The 11,892-nt window shown below is 44.1% G+C and overlaps 1 pseudogene; it reads right to left on the bottom strand.

Annotated features, from left to right (window-relative positions):
- Window positions 1-2,290: 2,290 nt before the first annotated feature.
- Window positions 2,291-9,446, bottom strand: LOC146347391 (uncharacterized; annotated as a pseudogene).
- Between the last annotated feature and the right edge of the window lie 2,446 nt (window positions 9,447-11,892).

The raw sequence follows: 11,892 nt of genomic DNA, 5'->3' as shown, positions 1-11,892 counted from the left end.
CATTTTCGCAATCACCATGTTTTTTAACAACATGGTGATTGCAGTGCAGGAGGATGAGGCCCGGGTGAGTGTGGGCAGCTCAGTGAGCATGGGGGTGGGTAAAGTAGGAGCAAGGGCTTGGCAGGAATGGCTTGGGGTTGTGTGGGTGGTCCAGTGGACTCCCGGACTGAAACAAGTGCCTGGCGCCATCTCTAATGGCAGCAGGTGTCTGGCAGCAGTAAGCATGCAGCAGTACCGGCAGGAGCACAGGTCCCCTGCATCTAGACACAACCCACCACCATTTTGATTCACCCAGAACACAGTGCCTGTATGTACTGTATGTACATACAGTATTGCCTTCTTGGGGAATCAGAATGGCTGTGGGGATGAATCCCCCTACACCAACAACCCTCCTATCTGTGCTGGGAGCATAAAAAAAAAGTTGGGGTCCTGGCTTGGCAACTGTCAACTACTGTGAGCTTGGTCGTGGCATTTAGCCAAGTGTGTTGTGTGCTCCCACTGGGCCTGGATAGGAATGTTCCTGAAATCAGCATTACTGAGTTCTGAGCAAATATGTTTAAAATTGGACTGTTAAAGTGAAATAGAGGTATTTCTGGTTGGAAGGTTTAATATGTGAGACAGACGTTGCCAACTCGGAATCCACTCTGCGCCCTGCTAATCTTTTTTCTTGGGCCACCACAGGCCTTAGGCATGCATAATGTTGGCCTGGTCATGCCCCCATGTTATTTAATGGTATGTTCATCTCTTGTATATCACGTAAATACTTTTTCAGAGGTTTCTGAAGTTTGGTATTGCAATACCAAAAAAATATAACGATGTTTTTAGTTATATTTGACAATATAGCAGATAGAAATCTGTTTCTTCATTTAGCAATTTGATTTGTTTTTTAAACAAACAAAGAAACAAACAAACAAAAGCTCTCTCTGCTGCTGTCAATGATTCTTGCCAGTTTCCTCCAGCATCTTCTTCGAGGTATTTATCTCAACAGAATAAAAGAGGTTTGATAAATATTTAAATGACAGTGCAATTATCTTGTGTTTTTCCACCAACACATACATTCAAAAGAAGAATGTTCTTTTATTATTGTTTGGGGGAGTTAAAAAAAGAATTACAGAAGAAAATAGAGATGGACTAATGTCTATCTGCAGAGGACCAGAATATGCTTTTGATGCCAAGAATTGAGAAATATTAAGGGGAGATGGAAAATTAGATTAGCAATGATTTGCTACATGCTTTTAATTCAGAAGAATCATAAAACTAAAACTAAAATCTTCTGGCATGTGGGAAAAGTATAAAGAAAACATTTCCCTCTCATAAGCATAGATGTTTGCTATTGTTGTTGTTGTTAAAAGGCAAAAGTAAATCCTGAGGTGCTAGGATTTGCTACAATTTCCTTATGAGAAAGATACTTACATTTCAGCCACTGGTTGGCCAAAAAACAATGACTGGTACAATGCGGAACAGCATGGAACACAAGCTTAAAATATGGAATATTACAAAGGATACAGATCTCTTCCACAAAACCCATCTTTCACCAATCCACTCTCCGGATGTGTTGGATGACAACTTCCATAATCCCAGATAGCATTGGGAGTCATGGGAGTTATAGTCCAACAAATTCACCCAAAAAGTAGCTTTCAAGCTCATTGAACTGAATCATGAGGAGGGGAGAGAATGGATATTGTTGAGCCTGACAGTTTGTGCTAGTTTAAGTCTTTGATGACACATGGGGTCAAATGTACCCCAACAGTGCTAAAAAAAAAAGTTCATTAAACCTGTATGTCAGCCTTCTACAGCTCTGTGGTCCAGCTATTCCTCAACCCACATGGTGTTTTACTATATCTAGCGAAAAATGGATTTGTTTATTCTTATATCTTTTGGGGACAATTCTACCCCTATAGGAATGACAAGAAAAATGCAAAAGCCATGCAGGTAAGGTGGTAGGGGTCAAAGTACCCCTGCAAAATGCTGCTTAAATGTATTACTCGTCAAGTCTACAGATGTCTGGTCCAGAACCTGTTATTTCCAAATTACTCATTTTCGTTAATATCAGTATAAATAGAAGTCAATTGTATCCCACAGGTAACATTTTTTCTCAGTTAGAACCTTCCTTGTGAACCAGTAAAACTTTTTAAACAACTGTGGGGTCAATTAGACCTCACACAGCATTTTTGTATACAGGGTGTTTCAATATGATGGACCCAATTTCAAAGCAGTATATTTCATGATGGCAACATGTACACCAAAAGTTACAAATGGTTTAATGAGTTACCAAGTTTTACTAACCATTTTATAAATGCTCTATGTGCCCTCCCCATGCTGTATGGACGATATCGAGACGATAGTTGAATTCGTCCCAAATGCCTCTCAAAGTGTCTTCTTCCACTGAAGTCACCGCTGCCGTGATTCTGTTTCTGAGGTCATCCAGATTAGTCGCTAATGGTGCCACAAAAACACGTTCTTTGACGTATCCTCACAAGAAAAAGTCACAGGGTGTAATGTCTGGAGATCTTGGGGGCCAAGAGTGTAGCGCCAGGTCTTGGGGTCCCATGCGGCCTATCCAACATTGAGGCAGTGTGTAATTTAGAAAATGTTGAACCTGCAGGAGCCAATGTGGCGGTGCTCTGTCTTGCTGAAAAATGAAGTTATCGGAATCTTCATTAAGTTGTGGAAAGAGCCAGTTCTGCAGCATTTCGAGATACGTTTGCCCCGTAACAGTGTTTCTTTCCCAAAAAGAAAGGGCCATAAACCCTTTTTGAGGAACGGCACAAAACACGTTCACTTTCGGGGAATTACGCTCATTCTCTATCGTTTCATATGGATTCTGTAATCCCCATGTGCACACATTGTGATGGTTAACTTTACCGCTTAGATCATGAAACGCTGCTTCATCACTAAAAATCAAACGTGGTAAGAAGTTGACATCCTCCATGTTCTGTAACATCACATCACTAAATTCTACGTGCTTTCCTTTGTCACCTGCACGAAGAGCCTGTACCAATTGCAACTGGTATGGCCTCATGATTAAACATCGCCTTAACACATGCTAGACAGTCGTATGAGAGATCACAAGTTCTCTGCTGGCATGACGAGTGGACTTGTGCAGGCTACGTGGAAAACTCTCTTGAATTCTTCTCACATTTTCCTCTGAAGTGCGTGGTCGCCCTGTGCTCTTCCCCTTACATAAACATCCTGTTTCCTCAAATTGTCGGTACCAATGACAAATGCTCTTTGGCATTGGCGGATCAATTCCAAAACGCCATTGAAACGCATGCTGCACCGCAATTGCGGATTCAGTCTTGCTGAACTGCAGAACGCAAAACGCCTTGTGTCGCCATCTTGCAAATGACCGAGGCTAGGGGCTGTTTGTGTGCTGAGAGGGGCATTCAGTCATAATCATTTGAAACTCTACGCCCCACCCTTTCAAGTGGTAAGAGTTTCATTCATGGGCGATTCATGGTTGCAGAGATATAGTGATTTCAAGTCAGGTCCATCTTTTTGAAACACCTGGTATATTACATTCTTTACATCATGGGGTATTGTTGACCTTAATGTCTGCTTTGCAACTATATCATTTTGCTGGAAAAGAAAAGCTCTCAAAGAAGGTATAATTTTTATTTTTACGTGCAAATGTTGTCATGCTTTGTACCTTCCCACAGGTATTTTATTTGTATGGCACATTTGACCCCCAAACAGGATTGATACAGCATTTTTTCCCCTATTGACTGATGGTTAAGATGAAATGGAGAAGGATGTATGTATGTATGTATGTATTACATTTCTATACTGCCTGTAGCTGAAGCTCTCTGGACAGTTCACGTGTAGAGTTAATTATGTTAGGTTGTACTTGGTGCAAAAATAATTCAGGTGGTACCAAAGGTCACTGGGCCATAGAAGCAATGGCTGCTGTCTCTTTGAAAATATAAAAGCCAGCACTGAATTATTCTTTTCCAATCACACTAGCTGGAAAATGTGGCTTCACTGTAAGGCTGAGAGCAAAAGCAAAGAAAAACGGCGAGTGCAGTCCAGGGGTTGTGACTGGGGGGAGCTTGACTAATTCCCAGACCCAGTTGGGTGCCCGCAACGTCCCTACTTACTATACACATGCCAAAACAAGGAGTACCATTTTTGTTTATTTCAGCTCTCTGCCTTACAAGAGACTCTTGTGTTCTAATTAATGCTAGAGGCAGATCCAACTAATGCTGTATTTTCTATTTTCAAAGGGAGAGGAGTCACAGTCCAACCTACGTAAGTTTGCATAACACCTTTTCTATTCCATCTTAAACTATTACAGACTTCAGATCTGGGCTTTTTTTTTTATCATGCTTAGCAGCATGCATTTTCCTCCCCACCCTTTTCTTTGTTGTTGCTTTACATCCCTCCCGATGAAGAGTTTTGAAGAAATGTGAAAGCTTGCTCACTTCAGTCTCAACACTATCTTATGCATAACTACCAACCATCACATAGTGCTGCTATTTAACCCCAAACAGCGACCACTTTCACAAGTAAGTTAGAATATAAGTCTAACAAAATCTTACATTTATTACACCTTAGGAAGAGCTTATTCACTCCTTAGAACTCAGACCCAGCTATAAAAAAGCACAGATTAGCCTGGGGGCTGTCGTCACAGGGGACTTGCTGTGAATTGGGAGCATTTTGAGGTTGTTCGCAGCAGATGACATCATGGCCAATCTGCAGCCACCCTGGAGATTTCCAGTGGAAAAGCCTGATTTTCTGAGGCCATTTTTACTCCATTTGCTTTCTTTAATTCTTCTGCTTGCTTCTGGTTCTGTGTGCCCCTATACTCCACATTTACTTTGGCAAGATAGCCCTGCCCAGGGGTGTGTCTTTCACTTGGCCATGACCTCACTGAGCCTTTGCAGCCTTCAGAATCACCCTGCACTCCCATTTCACCAGTGATTAGCCTCTGTGATTATGCACTTCTCTGATGTTTGCATTACTTTGCTTCTCCATTGTTGTGTTAAATCATGTCTTCAATATTGTGTGAAGTAGCTTCTTTGATGTTGTGTAAAGTCACTTCTCTGATCTGGTGCAGTCTCATGAGCCTGTCATTGCAAGCAGGGAGAAAGTGCCCAGAGAAGAAGAAAGAGTGTGTGTGTGTGTGTGTGTGTGTGTGTGTAAGCAATAACTCCATGAAAGTTTGTGGGAATGGAGTGAAATTGGGGTGCTGGATGCTCTCAGGGGGAGCCTTCAGATGCTGCACTTGAGAACTGGGGATTTTGGCTTCTCAAGGCAAAAATGCACACATTGGGGAACAGAGGAGAAAGGAATAACTCTGCGACAGTTTGCTGGAATGGGGTGAAATTAGGGGCGATATGTTCTCATAGGGAGCCTTCAGATGCTGCACTTGAGAATAGAGGGTTTGGACTTATTCAGAGAAATCTGTGCACAGGGGGGAAAATTAATTGTGCTACATTCATAATAATGTAGTAGCAGGGAAGAACCTGGACATGGATGTTCAGTTCTACTCCCCCCACCCCATCCAGAAGTATGTTCCTTTCAAGCACTGTGTGACCCCTGAAAACTGGATTTTAATGGTACAGTACTCTCACCTTTCTTGCTTCGTGCATCCCTGATGGACCAAAGCCGATTCCATGAAAATCCGGATAATACTCCAATGCACTTCTCATTCCATTGTCGTGAAGATCCCCCCCTGAAGACTTCAGACAATGGGTGAATACAGAAGATCTGTGTACCACATCGGAAATGTAGGGTACATTTGCCTGCTTTTTTTTTAATGCAATGCTGATAGTTATCACTGGTTTTTAAAATACAGTTGCTATTGCTCCACCCCTTCAGAGATATCACAGTTGTTTCTTAGTAAAGAATGGGGGGTCCCTCCGTCACATCGAGACACTTAAAAAAAAAAATTATCAAACAAGTATTTCATCTTTTAGACATCTACAACACTTGGTATTGTGAAATAATGAGTAAAGCTAATTATGTATGTATGTATGTATGTATGTGTGTGTGTATATACCTTTAAAGCTAAAATACACACACACACATGCATATACTTTCATTGACTAGAATCCACTACCTCAGATACATTGGCAACAATGGCCACTTTCTTCCTATTACTAACTGCAGTGCTGGGGAGAATTTTTGTTGGGATTGCAGCTGGGGACCAAAGGGTTAAACCTCCCATTGCTACTTGCTGCAGTCCTGATGAAAATCCCCCACTTTTAAAAAAAGAAAACCAGATGTAGTTACTAGGTATACTCCTAGATGTGTCTGATGGCCTCATGAAGGGATGTCCTTCATATTTCCCACACAGGTGAGTCTGCAATGCTTGGGCCTCCTGCATTCCTGCAGTATCCTCAAACTAGGGATGGACGAAAGGGACTTACCTTGTCCCGCAGCTTGCTTCGCGGTGGGGGGGAGGCGCTTCGCTTCTCCCCCCGAAGTTCAGGCAAGGGGGGGGAGGCACCCCGCCTCACCCAGACGAAATTCAGGCCGGGGGGGAGGCACCCCATCCCTCGCCGGCGAAATTCAGGCCGGGTAGGAACGCCCCGTCTACCCGGCCACGAAAAAAAAAGTAAACACACACACACACACCCGTGATAGGCTACGTAACGATTTACGTAGCCTATCACGGCTAGATTTCCAAAGTCAGCCGTGATAGGCTATGTAAATCATCACGTAGCCTATCACGGGTGACTTTGAAAAAAGAAAAAGCGCATACGCAAATGGCGGCTCCCATGGGGACCACCATTTGCGTTCCTTATTTTGACACATCTAGTCTACGTAAAGATTTACATAGACTACGGCGAAAATAAGGGCAACGCAAATAGCGTACCCTTATTTTCACCGTAGTCTACGTAAATCTTTACGTAGACTAGACGTGCCAAAATAAGGAACGCAAATGGCGGCGCCCATGGGCCGCCGCCATTTGCATACGCTTTTTTTTTCTTCAAAGTCACCCGTGATAGGCTACGTGACGATTTACATAGCCTATCACGGCTGACTTTGGAAATCTAGCCGTGATAGGCTACGTAAATCGTTACGTAGCCTATCACGGGTGTGTGTGTGTGTGTTTTTATTTTACTTTTTTTTTTTGCAATGGCAGCGACGGCAGCCGGTCGGGATACCGGCTGCCGCCCCCGCCGAAACACCGCCGAAACACCGCTGGGACCTGCCGCTGAGAGGGACATTCGCCGAAGGTAAGTCCCATCCCGGGGGGGGGGCAGGCAGAGAATTTCCCCAACACTTTTGGGGGGCCAAATGCGTCGGTGCTCAGCCTCCTGAAGATTCGTGGAGAAATTCTCCGCCAACCCTACCTCAAATAGTAATCCAGCATGGGATACTGCTGTCTTGAAGGTACAGCCAAACCAGTACTACTACTACTATTACTACTCTGAGTACCACTACACACACACACTGAGGGAAGATCCTCCAAGTGAAATACAGTCGAACAACCATGTATTGTAGCCTACTAGGTGCTTGACATCCTACCCTCTCCATTATTGCAGTTCTAGGCAAAAAACAAAAATAAGGGCACAAAAGAAATCCTACCACTCTCAGCATGCTCCAGCCAGCCATGCTCAACATGCACAGGATTGTGCTCTAAGAGGTTTAGGGTTGTATCAAAGGGTAGTGTTGTAGTAGTGGAAAGCACTTCCATTTGCACAAAGTAGGGCACTCCATTTTCACTGATCCCTCTTACACAATGCAGCCCTTTGGATATCTCCAAAAGGCTGCTCCTGGGGGTTGGGGGATGCTCAGAAACCAACGGGATATAGCTCAAGAAGCTGTAGGGAATGGCAAAAATCAGGTGCTTCATCTTAAGTGAGCTGAAGTATAGTCTGCTAGCACAAAGCTACCATTGTATACCACCCTTAGTGAGCTCATGGTGGGCTACCATACATGGCTATTGAGCTGTGTTGGTGGGTCACAAGTTTGGCCTGCCCTAAGACCTAAGGGTCCAAGAGAGCCCAGCACATTGTTGGTGCTACATAAATGTTAAGTAATGATGATGGCAGTACCTGCAGTTGTGAACAATTCTGTACAAGAAAGCCAGGAGATAGAGGAAGGACGGGGGTAGTCTGTTCAGGGCATATCACGGTAATGAGATGGGGAAGCTAAAGATAAATAAGTAATGTAAATATGCCATAGTAAGTACCTAGATTCAACTACAACAATAAGAGGGATGGCATAATAATAATAATAATAATAATAATAATAATAATAATAATAATAATAATAATAATGGCATAATAAGAATGATGCCCTCTAATGAAGGAAGGCATAATTTACGTAGTACATTCTTCCCCAACCTGGCACCATCCAGATAAGTTGGACTGCAGCTCCCATCATCCATAGCTAGCCCAGCAGCTGTGCTGGCTGTGGATGATGGGAGTTGCAGTCCAACATATGTTGAAGGTGGCAGATTGGGGAAGGCAGATATAGCACAGTAAAATCCAAGCCAAAATTCTGTGATCATTTCAAAACTTAGAGCAGACCCCTAGCAAAATACACTAGTTTAACATATTGATAAAATATGACTGGCCAGTTCTGATGCCAAGAGGAAATGTTAATCTAAGTAGTGGAGCAATGAAACATGAGTTAAAGAAAATACAATAGCTATCGAGAACAATCCAATTACAAACATGGATTTATGCCTTGAAACCACTCCAGAAAAAGGTGGAGCAACCTTGTTTGTAGCAATGAAATATGGCACTACTGAGTATATGAAAGCAATGTGATTACAGCAAGTAGTGGAGCTAACATAATGACGCATAGCTTATTCAATGACAGGTCCATAATCTAAAAAGCCAGCACAGTACGTTAAGATGTGCAGGTATTTGCCAAACACAGTTGTTGCTAATGTGAGTAGTCATAATGATTACTGAATATATTTTTTTTTCAGGACCACACAAATTGTGCACTGGGAAGCCAAGTGCAGCTCATCAACCATAGATTCCCATGAACAGTTTGATAAATTTCCTGCTTCTGATGTCTGCCTTGATTTACAAAAACAGAAGGGTTGTCAAGCACTGGGCAAGCCATAAAGCATGGGGGTGGGCTGTGTCCAGCTTGTTTGGTCACAAGTTGTCCAGGCCTGGTTGATTGGATTTTGTTTTACTTATAAAAGTTGTAAATTGTGACTCCCGAATAAATTGCTGAAGTGATGGTTAGGGATGCTTGAAGAATTTAATATGTATGTATGTATGTATGTATGTATTTCTATACCACCCAATAGTCGAAGCTCTCTGGGCGGTTCACAAAAATCTTTGAAAGTTATTTCTGATATGAAATTAGGGATGGTGCGGGCGCCCGATTCAGTCCGGGCATCTAGTGGAATCGACCCTGCCTGCACACCCAGGCCCTGCTTCCCGAGCCCATGCCCCTACTCACCCCTTACCTGTGCTCGACGAATGGCCTGCACTCACCCTGGTGGCCTCTTCAAGCTTCGTGGTTGCCATCTTTTGAGAAATAAAATGGTGATTGCAAAAATGCGCATATTTGCACGCACATGAAAATGCTCATTCTTTTTTTAAAAATACACATTTTTGCATGCACTCAGATATGCACCTTCACAAAAATGGGCATTTCAGACATGAGAATATGCGCATTTGCAAAATGTGCATTTTTGCGTATACAAAGAAATCACATTTTTGCTTTCGCCATTTTATTTTTCAGGAAAAAATGGTGACTGTGGAGCTCAATGAGGCCCCTGGGGTGAGTGCAGGCTGCTTACCGAATGTGGGAGGAGCTCAAGTGTGGCCCGGGGACTGGCAAGCGGGGGCAGGGGCTGGGCGGGCATCCGGAGAACCCAGACGGGGGTAAGTTTGTACATCCCTATATGAAATGACCTGATCCACACTCCCTAGACTAATTTGTGTCCCACATATTCTGACACAAGACAGTACCCAACACTGCTGCTCCACTTATACTATTGATGTACTGCTAGCATAAGTGACCTCTGGTGGTATGGTGTAAGGCCTCAGGCCTGAAGCTATCAGTACTTTTAGAAGGGTTTAGATGATCCATAATGCTCTCTAACTTTGATCAGTTGGCTGCTGTTTTCCCTAACAGGCCTCTTGATTTACCAGGATGACTCAAAGGTCAATAGTGCGGCCTCAGCACGTTCCATACTAACAAGCTGGAGTGTCTTATCAGGATGTGCCTGGGGAGTGAAGCTTGTTTGTCTTAAAGCTGCAGGTGTCTATGCTGCAAAAGTTGTAGATGAATGCTAATTAATGCTTGCTGTTGTCATGCTGCCTCACTGCTAAAATGTATGGTATAAAACCCATTTTACCCCATGGCTCTGGGTTCAGAGAAGCTGTCTGATCCAACCATTGGGTACAGCTATGTGCTGATTGTACTCAATAAAGTACTCCTTGTAAGTAAACCTGGATCTGATTTATCACTATCTGGCACCTCTAAATTAAGAGTTCAAAGCCTACTGCAGGGACAATACATATGGCAATAATGTAGGGATGGACGAAAGTCACTTACCTGATCCCGAAGCTTGCTTCGCGGTGGGGGGGGAGGCGCTCCGTCCCTCCCCCCAAAATTCTAGTGGGGGGAGGCACCCCATCCCTCCCTGCCGAAATTCTGGCCGGGGGGGAGGCGCCCCGTCCCTCCCCGCCGAAATTCTGGCTGGGGGGGAGGCACCCCATCCCTCCATCCGCGAATCCTCTAGTCCTGCTGGGACGCAAATGGTGGCGGCCGTAGCCACCGCGGTTTGCGTCCCTGCAGTCAGCTGTGGTAGGCTACGTAAATGTTTACGTAGCCTATCACGGCTGACTTTGAAAAAAAAAAAAGCACGTACGCAAATGGCGGCGCCCATGGGCGCCACCATTTGCATTCTTTATTTTGGCATGTGTAGTCTACGTAAACATTTACGTAGACTACAGTGAAAATAAGGGCAATGATATTTGCGTTGCCCTTATTTTCGCCGTAGGCTATGTAAATGTTTACGTAGACTACACATGCCAAAATAAAGAACGCAAATGGTGGCGCCCATGGGCGCCGCCATTTGCGTACATGCTTTTTTTTTTCCCCCAAAGTCAGCCGTGATAGGCTACGTAAACATTTACGTAGCCTATCATGTTTGCTTGTTTTTTGTTTTTGTTTTACTTGGAAATGGCGGCGGTGGCAGCCGGTTGGAAGACCGGCCACTGCTGCTGCTGCTGCTACACCGCTGCCGCATCACCACCGGAGCTGCCGCCGCCGGGGACATTCGACCAAGGTAAGTCCCGTCCTGGGGGGGGGGCAGACCGTTTCTCCACCAATTTCGGGGGGCCGAATGCGCTGGCATTTGGCCTCCCTGAGATTCGTGGAGAAATTCTCTGACATCCCTACAATAATGTAAGCTGGTGCAATAGATTTTCTGGGGAAACTTGTCATGCCAGCTTATGCTATTGGTGTACCACTAGAGGTCACTTACACTAGCGGTAAGTCAATAGCGCAAGAGAAGTGACAGTGTCAGATACTACCCATAGTTCTCAATGTAAAAAAAAAAGTATTGAAATACGTCTGTAATTCACATTTCAAAATAAAATATGTTTAGAACTGTGCATTTTGAGAGAAATGTGTATAAAATACGTATGCTTTGTGCAGATTTGACCAAAAAATTGACTGATTCTCCCACACATACATTCATACACACACACACACATATAAAAAGGTAAAGGTGTCCCCAACCAGTCGTGTCCAACTTTAGGGTGCAGTGCTCATCCCCGTTTCTAAGCCAAAGAGCCCGCGCTGTCCGAAGACGCTTCCGTGGTCATGTGGCCGGCATGACTGTACACCGAGGTGCATGGAATGCTGTTACCTTCCCCACCGAAGCGGTACCTATTCATCTACTTGCAATTTCTTGCTTTCCAACTGCTAGGTTGGCCGGAGCTGGGACTGAAGACGGGA

This window comes from Heloderma suspectum, chromosome 4, assembly GCF_057233095.1.
Source record: "Heloderma suspectum isolate Gila_16-S chromosome 4, 16-S_ref, whole genome shotgun sequence".
NCBI lineage: Eukaryota > Metazoa > Chordata > Lepidosauria > Squamata > Helodermatidae > Heloderma > Heloderma suspectum.
Note: the sequence above shows the minus strand (reverse complement) of the source record. Positions and strands in the feature narration are given on the sequence as shown.